Here is a 13,086-nt window from a genome sequence, read left to right as displayed (position 1 = left end):
TGGAAAGAAATCCCTTTCCTCAAGGTGGGTGATCGTTGTGGAGCTGTACGAAGGCTTTTGGGGTGTTTGTGCCATCCTCTTGCAGCAGATTTGGGGACAAGGTAACCTTGTCCCCTCCTGACTTTCTCTTGGAGTCAGTGTGGGGGAACTAATTGCTGCCTTCTTTAATAGATAAACCAAGGGCTGTTTAACCTTTAATGACTGGGCAGATCTGGGAAATAAATCAACCAACCTTAAACACAACACATTATATGGTCAAAAAGAAGCAGAATGAGATGGCAGGTCTGTTCAGCTGCTAAAATTGAGGTGCAAGGGGCCAGAACGTAACCCTCTCGCCTCCATCCAAATGAAGGGCTGTCCATCAGAACAGGAGTTCAGGGGTGGAGTGATCAGATAAGGCACGTTTGTGTCAGGAGCCAGGCTCATCAATTACCGTCGATGGACTGTCACTGGGGAGATATCCCCCTCCAGCACAGAATCAGATAATGCTGAGTCAAAACCGTGCCCTTCAGGAGATTTCAAAGGCCCTCACTTCTTACCCGATGCTATCGCTTTTATTAGCAGCTGGAAGTGTGAGATGCAGTGAGTGCGGGGAGGAAGCCCCAGCTCCCCTGGGTTCAGTGCCTGGCTTTGTCAGTGATTTGCTGGATGCCCTTGGAAAAGCCAATTAAGTTTTTGTTGCCTCGGATTTCTCAGTTGTACAATCCAGAGCTGTTCGCAGGCATAATTAACTCATAATCTGATGGCAGTTTCAGGCGTGTAGTTTGTAAGAGGAAGGCATGATTATTTCAAAAATCAGGTATTGAAAGTATTAATAGATTTTTAAGGCCTGAAGCAATGACTGTGCTAATTTATTTATACAGCATTTTTTCACCAGACCGCAGAACCTCTTCCAGCAGTATCTACACTGCAGGCATGCCTGTAAGTCCTGTCTGTGCTACAGCACACCCGCTAAAGAGATGTTAAGTCTTGATTTAAAGATCTCAAGTGACAGAGACTTCATCACATCTGTAGGTCAGCTGTTGAAAGGCTTATTTACCTGCATTGCTAAAGTATACCATATTGCTAGTCTGAATGTATCCAGGATCAGTTCCCACTGCAAGAAGATTAAAGAGCCATAAATGTGAGCAATCTCAAACCCAAGTGGGAAGCTGCAGACGGTGACTGAATGAGCTCTTTGCATTCTGGTGGATAAGCTGAATAGATTAGGGCTTAAGCCTCTCAGAATAAAGCAGGTTTTCGAGATCTTAAATCATTCCTGGAACTCTCTCCAATTTTTCCAACATCTTTCTTTGAGTTTTAGATGCCCAAACTGAAGAAAGTACCAAAACTGATCTCACTGACATTGCATTTAGATGTAACATCTCTGCACGACTTATAATCTCTTTCCTTATTAATTCACGGCTCATATTTGTGCTCTTAGCTACAGCTTTGTGCTGGTAGTTTGTGTTTGACTGGTTTTCTTCTGCAGTGTCCTATTTCTATTCCAACAGAGTTTTTGAACACTCTCAGAGTATCTGTTTACAACCTGATCAATGTGTAGACATAAGGGTAGGATGAGTAACTTGATATTTTGATCTAAAATAACTCAACAAGTGCCCGGAAGTCAGTCCAAGTCTGAGAGGTGGAGTCAAATTCACAACTGGAGTTGCTCAACCAAGACTTGAAAGGATACCCTGGATGGAGGCTGAAATTAAATTTCAAGGTGGGGTTTGCTGCTGGAGCACACCAAACCTGGCATTAAGCTTATGAAATGCACTTTTATTTTTCTTCACAGTGGCTTGGAGAAAGAACCAGCTAAGAGAATTACACAGGATTAGATGCTGCAGACATTTTTTCTAACTTTTTATTCCTGAAATGAGAAAGGCAGGAAGACCCCTGACCTGACCTGGGACAATAAACCAAAATACAGCCAGTAGCAGATGAATTTTGCTTACCCATATAGAAGAGAAGATGGACGGAGAGAACGGAGCATGACTGGTATGCGTGTTACATCTATTCTTTGCTGGCACCTTATTTGAATACAAAGTCTTCGCAATACATCTGTGAGTTGCTGTGGGACCACAGATGACAACCCTCACGTAGATCCATTAAGGAGCCATCTCAAGTGCATGGCTGTGGGACCACAACACAAGAAATTACTAAAAAAATCTTTGAATCACCAAGCTACAGAAATAAATTAGAAACAAAACACGTCCATTAAAAAAAATCCCACTACTGCTTCAACATGATAAAGTTGGCTCTCAGATGTGCCCTCTTGCAGGGAAGGAGGAGGGTGTGTTTTTACAATGAGCTGTTGGAGTTGTCTCTCAGAAGCCAGCTGCACCTTCTTTTGTTGCTCCTCTTCTGATCAGGTTCCCAGCTTCTTCCCTTTGTTTCTGTTGCTTTACATCCTCCACCCCCTGACTCGTGAGGGGTAGCCTAAGAGCTACAGCAGCAGTGCAAAGCCCTGGCTCTCCCAGGGATACAGCACTCTGAAATGCTCTTGCATTTCTTCTGTAGGTCACAGAGCAATTAGCTGGAGTCCGAACCGGGCAGGAGGCTCTAGGGCTTGGCGAGAAGAGCCTTCCTCTGCTGAGCTGTGCCGAGGAGCTGGCACACGTCCTGTGCTTCTATCACAGACCTGCTGAAACTTGACTTAAAACAAATTAATTCCTTGACAAGTATTGCAAATGCCTCTAGCAAAGATAACCTCGTGGACTGCAGTGTCCAAAAGCCTTCACCTTGTCACTGCCAAGAAGAGCTGGTGATTTCTCCAGCTATACACCGACCGCTTCTAGAGCGGCTTGCGCAGACATGGGATGGTGCAAACCTCCAAGGAGCATCCCTCTACAAAGCTGTCAACCATGGAGGAAGACAGAAATTAGGACAAAGAATACAAGGAAGATGCAGGACAGTGGAAGAGCAGATTGAGGAATGGCCTCTGGAAAAAGCGCTCTGTGGGAAGTGAAAGGTATTGACAGGCAGGAAAAGGGGATTTCACTAAATTGAAGGGAAGTTGTGGTAAGAAGCAAAAAAAAGCCAGGACTTGCTTTAATAAAAAAAAATGAAGAAACAAAGATATTAGAGAGCGGTAGAGATACCTGCAGAGAGACCTTGAAAACTGCTTGCTTACTAAAACCAAGGTTGACTAATTCTAATTAATAAACCCGAGTTAAAAACTCAGCAGGATATATCCACTTGGCAAGAAAACTGAGTAGAATGGACAATAAAGAAAGATAGTGGGCAGAAAGGAAAAAAAAGATAGCATACACTGAGTGTGAGGTGTCGGAGGGATATACTAGAGGCTGTACCAAAAAAGCAACTGATTCGTGTGTTCACTTTTGAGGGAAATAGAGGGGAAATTGGGGGGATGAAGAAGTAGAGATGAAAAGTTTGGTTTCCAAACCAAAAGATGACTGAAAATCAGGAACCATGAAACTAGTGGAAAGGGAAGCTGAAGGGAATGGGGACAAAATCCTGTACGGCAATAGCGAAAGGAAGGGGGACTGCCAGCAGAGGGGGAAAGGGGAACGGTTTGCAAGGGTGAAAAGGAAGAGCAAGTTCCTCTGCAAAATCTGGTATTGAAAAACCATGACTGATCACATAATAAAATGGTTTGGCCTCTGGGAAGGTCCCTGAGGAGCTTCATACAGAGCTTCCAGCTGCTGCATTCAGATAGACAAATGTCATCTTCTCAGAGGTTTTGTACTGATGTGTGCAAAGATGGACTATGGGAGCAGGCGGTGCCGTGATTTACCATGTCATATATTAATGCTGTCAAATTATGGCCCTGTGGTTATTGGGGTATGTGGTAGAGTATGTTTTACTCCTGGCAATGAATGTAGCTCTTCCCTTGGGATGTCAATCAATAAAATAACTGCCCTGATTGCTGTCAATTTATTCATTCACTAGAATACCGTGCAATGAAAATCAACACTCGTGCATTGTCACAGCCACTGCAGCAACAGCAGCAGAGCTGTTGCAAAATCCATTTTGGACAGCAAATCTCAGGGTTTCAGATGGGGACAAGCCTCTATGAAACTGCCAGCGTTTTCGGCTCTCCACTGGGATACCAAGGGGCCACCATCCGTCACTTCTTATTGCTGCTGACGAGGGGCTGATGTTCACTTTTGCCTCTTCCATCACCTGCTGCTGAATGGGAAGAGAAAACCTCTCTCCTTTCTTTCTACGTCAATTCAGCAATGGAGAACAAAGCTTCCCCTAAGTCAAAGTGTAAGCTTAGATATCCCATTGGTTATCAGGTGTGTTTGCAGCCTGCAGAGATGCTCGGCAGCACAGTGATTGGCTTTGCTTAATAAGAGTGACAAAAGCTCCTTATCCTGCCAAAGCAGCATTAAAACCTCCCCTGCACAAAGGGCCGGGCAGGCAGCAGTGGTGCTGCGGGGCTGACGGCTCTCGCCCAAAGACACCCGGCTTCTGCTGCGCCGTGTTTACAAGGCAAGTGGGTTTTATGCTACTTTTGGCTCAGTGGGATCCTGCCAGTATAATAAAACCTCCTCTCTTTTACCTGGGAGGAGGCAAAACACTTAAGTCAAAAGATTAACTCTGACGAGGCTCTGAAGCCGCTCCAGAGGGGCAGAAGTGACACAGCGGTGCCTCCAGCCTGGAGAGTGCGGGCTCAGGATGGGGCCGAGGGCTGGCTGCTCAGCTCATGGCTTTTTTTTTTTTGTTGTTTAAAAATATCTGGGTTTTGCTATTCTCATACCTCAAACAATGCTTGGGATATCAGGCGGTCCCAGAACAAGGCAACTGAGAGTTATAACACAATACAGAAAGAGGAGCCCCGTTTCCTACCTTGCTGGTGCCCTCAGTCATGGCTTCTTGCTTTGTTCTGGGGATGCCTCTACATCCCCCACTCCTCCAGATGCCTCTCCCAGACGTGAATGTGTGTGCTGGCAATTAGAGTTAGCGCAGGCAATTACGCTTCTGGGGTTTCTCTCTGGTCTCACCTCATCTGAGCAAGTCAATTAATCTCCCCGCATCTCGGTTTCTCTGCCTGTAAAACAGATAATAATGTGGGCACCACCCAGCGTGGCTTAATCGAAGTGCTGGCATCTCCCTGGCTGAGAGGGCTGCAGAGGTGCAATGTGGTTTTTATCTCAGGCAAAGTAAAATGCCGTTGTCTGACTGGTGGTCATCGTACCTGCTGAACAGCTAGCAGCCTGCGCGCAACCCTGGGATTCGGTGGGTCACCTCCCAGGGCCTCCTGCCTGCCGCAGCTCTGAGCCACAGGAGACCCTGCTAAAAATATCACTTCTGCTCAGGATGCTTCAGTTCATCTATTGGTTTTTTTTTAAAGTGATGATTTCACTGACAGTTCTTTAAAAAAATGAGGAAGGAAGAAAGAGAAATCATTCAATTAGAGATGAAAATAATGGCCCCGTTAGGCGGTCGCTGCTGAATCGGGCAGGAGGATGAACTGTGAACGTTGCATGTTGGGAGCAAGGGTGTGTGGGGCATAAGGGTCTCCACTGCGAATAGTTCTGACGTGAGGAGAGGAAAGCTACAAAGGGAAACAGCCCCAGAGGGACGATGGAGCTTGCCCATGGTTGTGCACCAGGGGTAGGAACAGTGTCCAGCTCTCCTGGCAGGACAGGCCAGATCACAAAACCTCTCCACACCTCCCTCATCCACGCCACGTTATTCCTCACAGCATTACAGAGCATTACTCTGAGGCTTTCTTGCAGTGAAAAGCAACCCAATTAGATTCCAGGATGAAAATTTACCAATTAAGTAACTTTTCTGCAGAGAAAATTGCTGTGCACGTGCCATATCTCTTCAGGAAGAGATGTCCATTAGTGCTAATTGTACTGGTGGCTTTGGTAATGGAGACACTGGTCTGTTTGGAGTTGGAAGGACAAGCTTAATCCTATTTCAGTTATGCTACTGAGCAGATAGCGGCTGTTAATTACTTTAGTCACTAATTCTCTGGATCACAGTGTAACCCATGATCCAGAGGAGAAAAGTTTTGTATCCCATTATCATACCCCTTGCATCAACTAATGACTCCAAAAATAAGCAACATGTTCAAATTAATAGTAATTTCTGTGTGCTTTGCAAGAACTCTATTTTCAGCGTATGCTCTTTAAATGCTCTGTATTTTACTGCAGAAAATGTATTGTGTTAGAGCCGAGAAAGCTATTTATTGGGTAGCTTTTGTATACGATGAGTGCTTTTTTGGCATTAGTCCATCTTATGTCCACTTGGATTTTAAGGAAAAACTAAGTGTCTCTGACATAGAATCATAGAATGTCCTGAGCTGGAAGGGACCCATAAGGATCATTGAGTACAACTCCTGGCTCCACACAGGACCAGCCAAATCAGAGTATATGACTGAGAGCGTTGTCCAGACGCTTCTTGAACTCAGTCAAGCTCGGTACTGTGATCACTTCCCTGGGGAGCCTGTTCCAGTGACCAACCACCCTCATAGTGAAGAACCTTTTCCTGATATCCAACCTAAACCTCCCCTGTTGCAGCTTCATTCCATTCCCTCGGGCTCTATCACTGGTCACCAGAGGGAGGAGATCAGCGCCTGCCCCTTCGCTCCCCCTTGTGAGGAAGCTGTAGGCCATGATGAGGTCTCCCCGCAGTCTCCTCTTCTCTAGGCTGAACAAACCAAGGGACTTCAGCCTCTCCTCATACGTCTTCCCCTCTAGACCCTTCACCATCTTTGTTGCCCTCCTTTGGGCACTCTCCAATAGTTTTATGTCCTTTTTGTACTGTGGCGCCCAAAACTGCACACAGTACTTGAGGTGAGGCCGCACCAGCACAGTGTAGAGTGGGACAATCACTTCCCTAGTCCGGCTAGCAATGCCGTGCTTGATGCACCCCAGGATATGGTTGGCCTTCCTGGCAGCCTGGGCACGCTGTTGACTCACGTTCAACTTGCTGTTGACTGAGACCCCCAAGTCCCTTTCAGCATGGCTGGTGTCCAGCGTCTCATCACCCAGTCTGTATGTATAGCCAGGGCTGCCCCTTCCCAGGTGCAGAATCCAGCACTTGCCCTTGTTAAACCTCATGCGGGTGGTGATTGCCCAGTTCTCCAATCTGTCCAGATCTCTCTGCAAGGCCGCTCCACCCTCAATGGAATCAATAGCTCCTCCCGATTTGGTGTCATCTGCAAACTTGCTTACAACACCTTCTAGTCCTACATCCAAGTCGTTTATGAAAACATTAAAAAAGAACTGGCCCTAAAATTGAGCCCTGGGGGACCCCACTAGTGACTGGCTGCCAGCCTGATGTAACCTGTTTACCATAACTCTTTGGGCCCGACCTGTCAGCCAGTTGCTCACACATCACACTATGTTTTTGTCAAACTGTATGCTGGACATTTTGTCCAGAAGGATACTGTGAGAGTATCGAAAGCTTTACTGAAATCTAAAAAAATGACATCAACTGGCTTTCCTTGGTCAACTAGATGGGTGACCTTGTCATAAAAAGAAACTATGTTTGTTAAACAGGCCCTTCCTCTCACGAACCTGTGTTGGCTGTGACCAATGACTGCATTGTCTTTCAGGTGTTTTTTGATAACTCCCAGCATAATTTTCTCCATAATTTTACCAGGCACTGAAGTGAGACTGACAGGCCTGTAATTACCAGGGTCTTCTTTCTTGCCCTTCTTGAAGATTGGAACAATGTTTGCCAGCTTCCAGTCAACTGGGACCTCTCCAGATTCCCAGAACCGTTGACATGAGTAGAGGAAGGTGAGCAAGTTGAAGAAAATGTAGTTGGAATAAATGAACTTTCCAAGACTCAAAGTGGACTGTAAAAACCACCACTCTGGAGTCTGGAGAATCTCCACATTCCCCAATAATAACAACTTATTCCAAGAAAAAGGCTGTAGCTCTGCAGCTAGTGGTGTGTACGCAAGCAAGACACAGGAGCTGGGGCAAGCTGGAGCCCTCCTCTGAAAAATCCTTTCTGTTCTCAGCAAAACATATCCTTCTACACAATACATTGAACACCTTCCCAGAATTTCAGGTTTTCCTTGGAAGGCTATAGATTTGTCTATGGAAACCATTTTCTTCTCATAATCTGTGATTTAGAGACTGAAAATGTTGGTTTACTATCAAATAAGAAAAAAATTTTCCCAAATTCCCACCTCATCTCATTTTCTCATCCAGTTCCCATTAGACTGTGATCATCTATCTTAAAGCATAATAGGAAGGTATTTTTTGTTGGTTTTTTTGTTTTGTTTGTTTGTTGTTGTTGGTGGTTTTTTTAATAATGCAACCCTAAAACAACATTTGAAATTCAGGCACTGACATGTCTGAAGGGGTACATTGAGCCTTCAGAATAATTTTTATGACAGGCAGACAGGTGAAAGGGACAAATCACAGGAGGATTCAAATGCCTTATAAAATGCAAGAACCAACCTGAGAGTTCACAGGATGCTGAAACAGATGGCTTTCTTAGAGGTAATCTATTTTCTCAGTTTGGTATTGTAGAAGGCACATAAACATTTCCTAAGGAGAAGACGACTCCTTGTGTTTTGATAAAAGGCACCTGCCCTCCATACCGCTAGTACCTGAACAAGAAAGAAAAGAGATTAAAAAAAAAAAATTTAAAAAGTCAGGTTGCATTTTTCAATTCTTTGTTGGAAAAAGGATGTAGAGAGGGTGAATAGTCCTAATTATTATCTGAGAAGCATTCACAGACACGAGCTTTGGGAAAGCCTGTGGCAGGTTAAGGGAGCACATCAGCAAGTGCACACAAATGAGGAGGTACCTGCTCAAAGAAAAACAATGCATAAAACATCCTGCTTATGCAAATGTATGATGATGACATTGCCAGCCACTGATTAGGAAATAAATCTGATTTGCTTAGGGCTCTTTTTATCAACAATATACTGTTTTGTAAGCTATCTGGTAGCTGTAACCTTGGCTCCTTCCTCATTATTTGGCTGTCTCCTGAGGTTTGGTCCAGTACTTTGGAGATCAGCAGGGGAGGGAAGGCTCCTGCACGAGGGTGTCCTGCAAGTGAGACTCCAGACATGGCCAATGAACAGCTCAGGGTGTTTCTTGTGCTTGACACAGGTGACAATGGCTCTTTATCCATCCTGTAAGCTGTATTGTTCTTGCTCCTGAGTATGCTCAGGTGTACATCAATTCCTCTCCAGCGTTGGCCCATGAAGGAGAATCTAGTCATGCAGCAAAAGGAAATATACTGAAATAACTTATAGAGTAGGCTGGTTAGAAGTTCACTGCTTACTGTGTTTACAAAGATTATAGCTTTCCAGTTTTCACTGCAGGGGCAGAGATACCAGGAAATGGTAGGAACGTTCCACCAGTATCAGCTGATGTGGTTCCAAATACCGAATAGCAGCATGGTCCTCCATTGATGGCGTTCATCGCTAGGAAGATTTTTCTGATAAACAGTGGCCATTAGCACATTCTGCAAGTGCCTTCTCTAAGCCCATCTCATCTTGGCATCTACGACCTGCAGGGACTGGTTCCTAGCTCTACAAATTGGCAAAAGACCACATTAACAGATGGCCTTGAGTACATGCGTGCCAGGACTCATTATGTGCCTTTTTTTTTTTTTTTTTTTTTTTTTTTTAAGAGCTGTGTGTGGACTCTATCCAAGTATGTGAACATCTCTCATGTCTGGGATCATGGTGATACGCCTTTGTTCTACAAGAAAGGAGCTGTCTCCATTTGCAATGCACTTCTGAAGTCCTCACTCACACTCAAAAGGAGTGAAACATCTGTCTGGTTCGAGTAAGCAGCTGTGCGTTCAGTTTGGGTAGCTCAGAGTGGGTTGCTGGCAGCCTACACAAAATGAAGCTGCTGGATCCATGCAGTCCTCAGTAGACTCCCAGTCTCATTAGATTTTCCCAGCCAAATAAAACCTCAAACGCTCCCTCAGCTGAGATTCCCATGGCAGCCACAGCACAGGGAGAACGGGGCACAGAGTAGGAAATTTCTGGCAAACGGCAGCAGGCTGCAAACAGAGCCCACCGAAAGGACGAAGGGAGCCTGGGGTATTTTGCTGCTCAGGGCGCGATGCTGGGGCTGCCTCCGCTGCAGAGCTGGGCAGGGAGCCTCTTGCAGGGTGCAGCCAAGGGACATAGGCACCTCCCGATTTAATGGCCACTGTTTTTTGAAGCTTTTATCTTAATTTGCATAACTTCAGGCCTGTGTTATTTACCTGATGGAGAAAGACTCGCTCCTTTGTCTTCCTGAAGTTCACCGCGACTCTGCCACCTCCCTGGTTGTGTCAACCTCAATTTTTTTTCCTGGGAGAAATATGTCATGCACTGATCTGTCAGTCACTTCTTCAGGGATACTGAATCTATTAAAAAGAAAAACCTGGTTTTAAATGACATGTCATACTAAACTGTCTCATTACCTCCAAAGTGAGATGAAATGCATTCTCTCTATGTATTATTTTTTCCTCTATGTCTCAGTATTATTCTTCATTCATGGGAATGGTGTTTAGCCTGGAAGATTATAGACTGGTCATAACCAAAGAAAAAGAGAGAAAGATTTACTCCAATCATGTCAAAGGGACCTCAGTGAATATTAACTGATAAAGTATACACAGATCTCAGCACACCCTCATTGCCTGCCTGTGAATTTATCCGGCTTGATAAATGGGAGCAGTTTATAGAGCAGGCAGAAATTGATACGGAAAAGGTTTCTATCTGGAATGCTCTGTATAAATTACTGGATGCTTATCTGTGAGTAATTCCCTTGCATATGCTAACTGTCCAGACGCTTACAGCCTATGGCAAAGACATTAGATAACCTTCGATTCACAATTGCTGGGGGCAATCTTCATGCTAAATAAATAGTTCATCTCTTTTGGACTCAAATGATATATCTGTTTGCAAGCATCACAAGTACTGGTCTAGAAATGGATACTTAAGCTATAATTTTTTTTAAGCTGTCCTTCCTTTTTTTTGTGCCTGGAACGTGTGGCTGTACTTTATATAATTTAGCAGCCTGCTACTTCTGCCTCGTCTATTTTATCCATCAGGTTTCTAACGTGCCTATCTAAGTGCCTGTCAGGTAGATGGACAGTTAAAGATATGATTTTTCAGCTTACTCTTCCTTGCTATACATGCTCTGTTGAGGGCACAAACTATCACAAGCACATCCTCATATTTGCCCGTTAGGCAATTTTGCCCACAGTTCTTGCTTGCTACAGACCTATGTACTAAGCTGAAAAGAAAGTATTTTTTTTTTTACTGAGCTCACCAGGCTTGAGATCAGAATTCATCTGAGCAAAAAGTGAGGCCAGGATGCAGGCAGGGTGAAAATCAAGCATTCAATATGTAAAGAAAAGAGCATTTCCCAGCACTCAGACAGGTGACTGACAAATATCATCCTCTTTTGACATAACTCCCTCCACACCAGCTTAATACAGACATTGCATAGTGTTTGTTTGGCATAAGCTGAGTTTATAGTTCTATTTTCTAAAAATAAAATCACTATCTCTGCTTGGAAGTCAAAGCAGATTTTTTTCCCCCCCAAAGGAATTGCACTGGCACTCGCAGCCCATCTCCGAGGCCGGTGCCAACCAGATGTAAACAAACCAGGAGGAAGTTCATCGCACGAAGAGAAAAGTTCAGGCTGCTGAAAGGCTCTGGGCAACTTACAGCAGCGCATCAAAACCAGACGGTTGGAAGCCGCTACTTCTCCAGCATCAAGCACTAAGCCAGGGATGCCCATCCTGTTGTGACCCAGCTCCTGAGCCAGGGAAATTTTCAGCTTCACGGTGAAGGTGAACTGAAGCCATCATCAGTGACTCGAGAGCGTGTGGCTGAAAGCCGTGGTGTGCTGGGAGATGAGTAGCACGCGGATCCGCTGTCCCTGCCTGGAGGGACGCAGCGTCCCACAAAGGGTGGGCACAAGGCTCAGGGGGCCGCAGCCGCTGCCTTCGACTTAAATCTGCTGCTACACATCAGTCAAAAGGTGCACTTTCAGGCTGACCTGGAACAAGCTGAACGAGAGAGTCTGCGCTGGCCTCCTCGCCCCCGCCAGGAAATTATTATTAAAACCTGGGCTTAAGACACTTTTCACCCAACAATATTCTTTGCTCGAAATTCGCTGCCTATCAAATCATGCTGATAAGTGCAATTTCCCTTGGAAGTTATCACTGAAGCTGGCTCTGTTTGTTTGCTGGATTTGTATTTCTCAGCTCTGGAAGAGGTGCTGATCCCATGTCTCATTCTTGGCATTGCCAGAGCGCCTGGCAGAAAGCTGCACACAGATCTCTCCACAGGGAAATACTTCATTAATCAAGTGCTGACAGACCTCCTCATTATTTTTTTCCCCCATGATGGTCAAACATGTCATTTTTGCTCCTAAAGGATGTTGCTTGCAATTCTGCACGGCACAGGTGCATCGCACAGGCCTCAGTGGTGGCAGAGGGTCTGGCGCTCAGCCTGTATCTTTTGGGAAAGGAGCAGCACTTCCCACCAGGCCTCCAGAATCTCGTAAAGATGCAGACACAGAGCTTGTCTTTTGACAACCACCTTCAGAGATTTAACAGCTAGTGACAGTCCATTTCTCCTGGTCAGAGCCTCTGTGAATGCTACAAGCTATGGCGTCATCTCCAGGCTTGGTTGCCCTGTCTCAAAGCCAAAATTAACCCATGCTTTCCCCAATTTGCTGGGTGAAAGCAGCACCTAGCAGCCCCCAGAGCTGCAAGGCATAGCTAAGTACCTGGAGTTGCAACACCAATCCAGGAGTATCCCACCCACAGGGTGGGGGTATCCCAAGGTCTCATATGGAGGCAAAACGACAAAACCAGTATCTTGTTCTCAGCAGCTTTCCTGATGATGTCCAATATTTTGGAAGCTTTTTTTGGCTGCCACTTCACATTGAACTAATGATATTGGAGAACTGTCAAGAGCGAATCCAACTATGCCCGGTCCAAGCTCAGCGCACATAGAGATGGCTCAGATTATTTCCCCCTAGATTCATTATGGTCAGTTACTCTGAAGCTCAGATTTACCTATTCACTCAGTTTTCCAAGATCCTTCTGAGGTTCCCCACCATCGCGATGGCATTTGACTGGTCCAAACCCAGCAGCAAGCTGCCACTCCACTAGACCTGGCCCGTACAAATAACATCT

This window comes from Grus americana, chromosome 10, assembly GCF_028858705.1.
Source record: "Grus americana isolate bGruAme1 chromosome 10, bGruAme1.mat, whole genome shotgun sequence".
In the NCBI taxonomy this organism is placed as follows: Eukaryota; Metazoa; Chordata; class Aves; order Gruiformes; family Gruidae; genus Grus; species Grus americana.
This window is presented reverse-complemented; position numbering follows the sequence as displayed.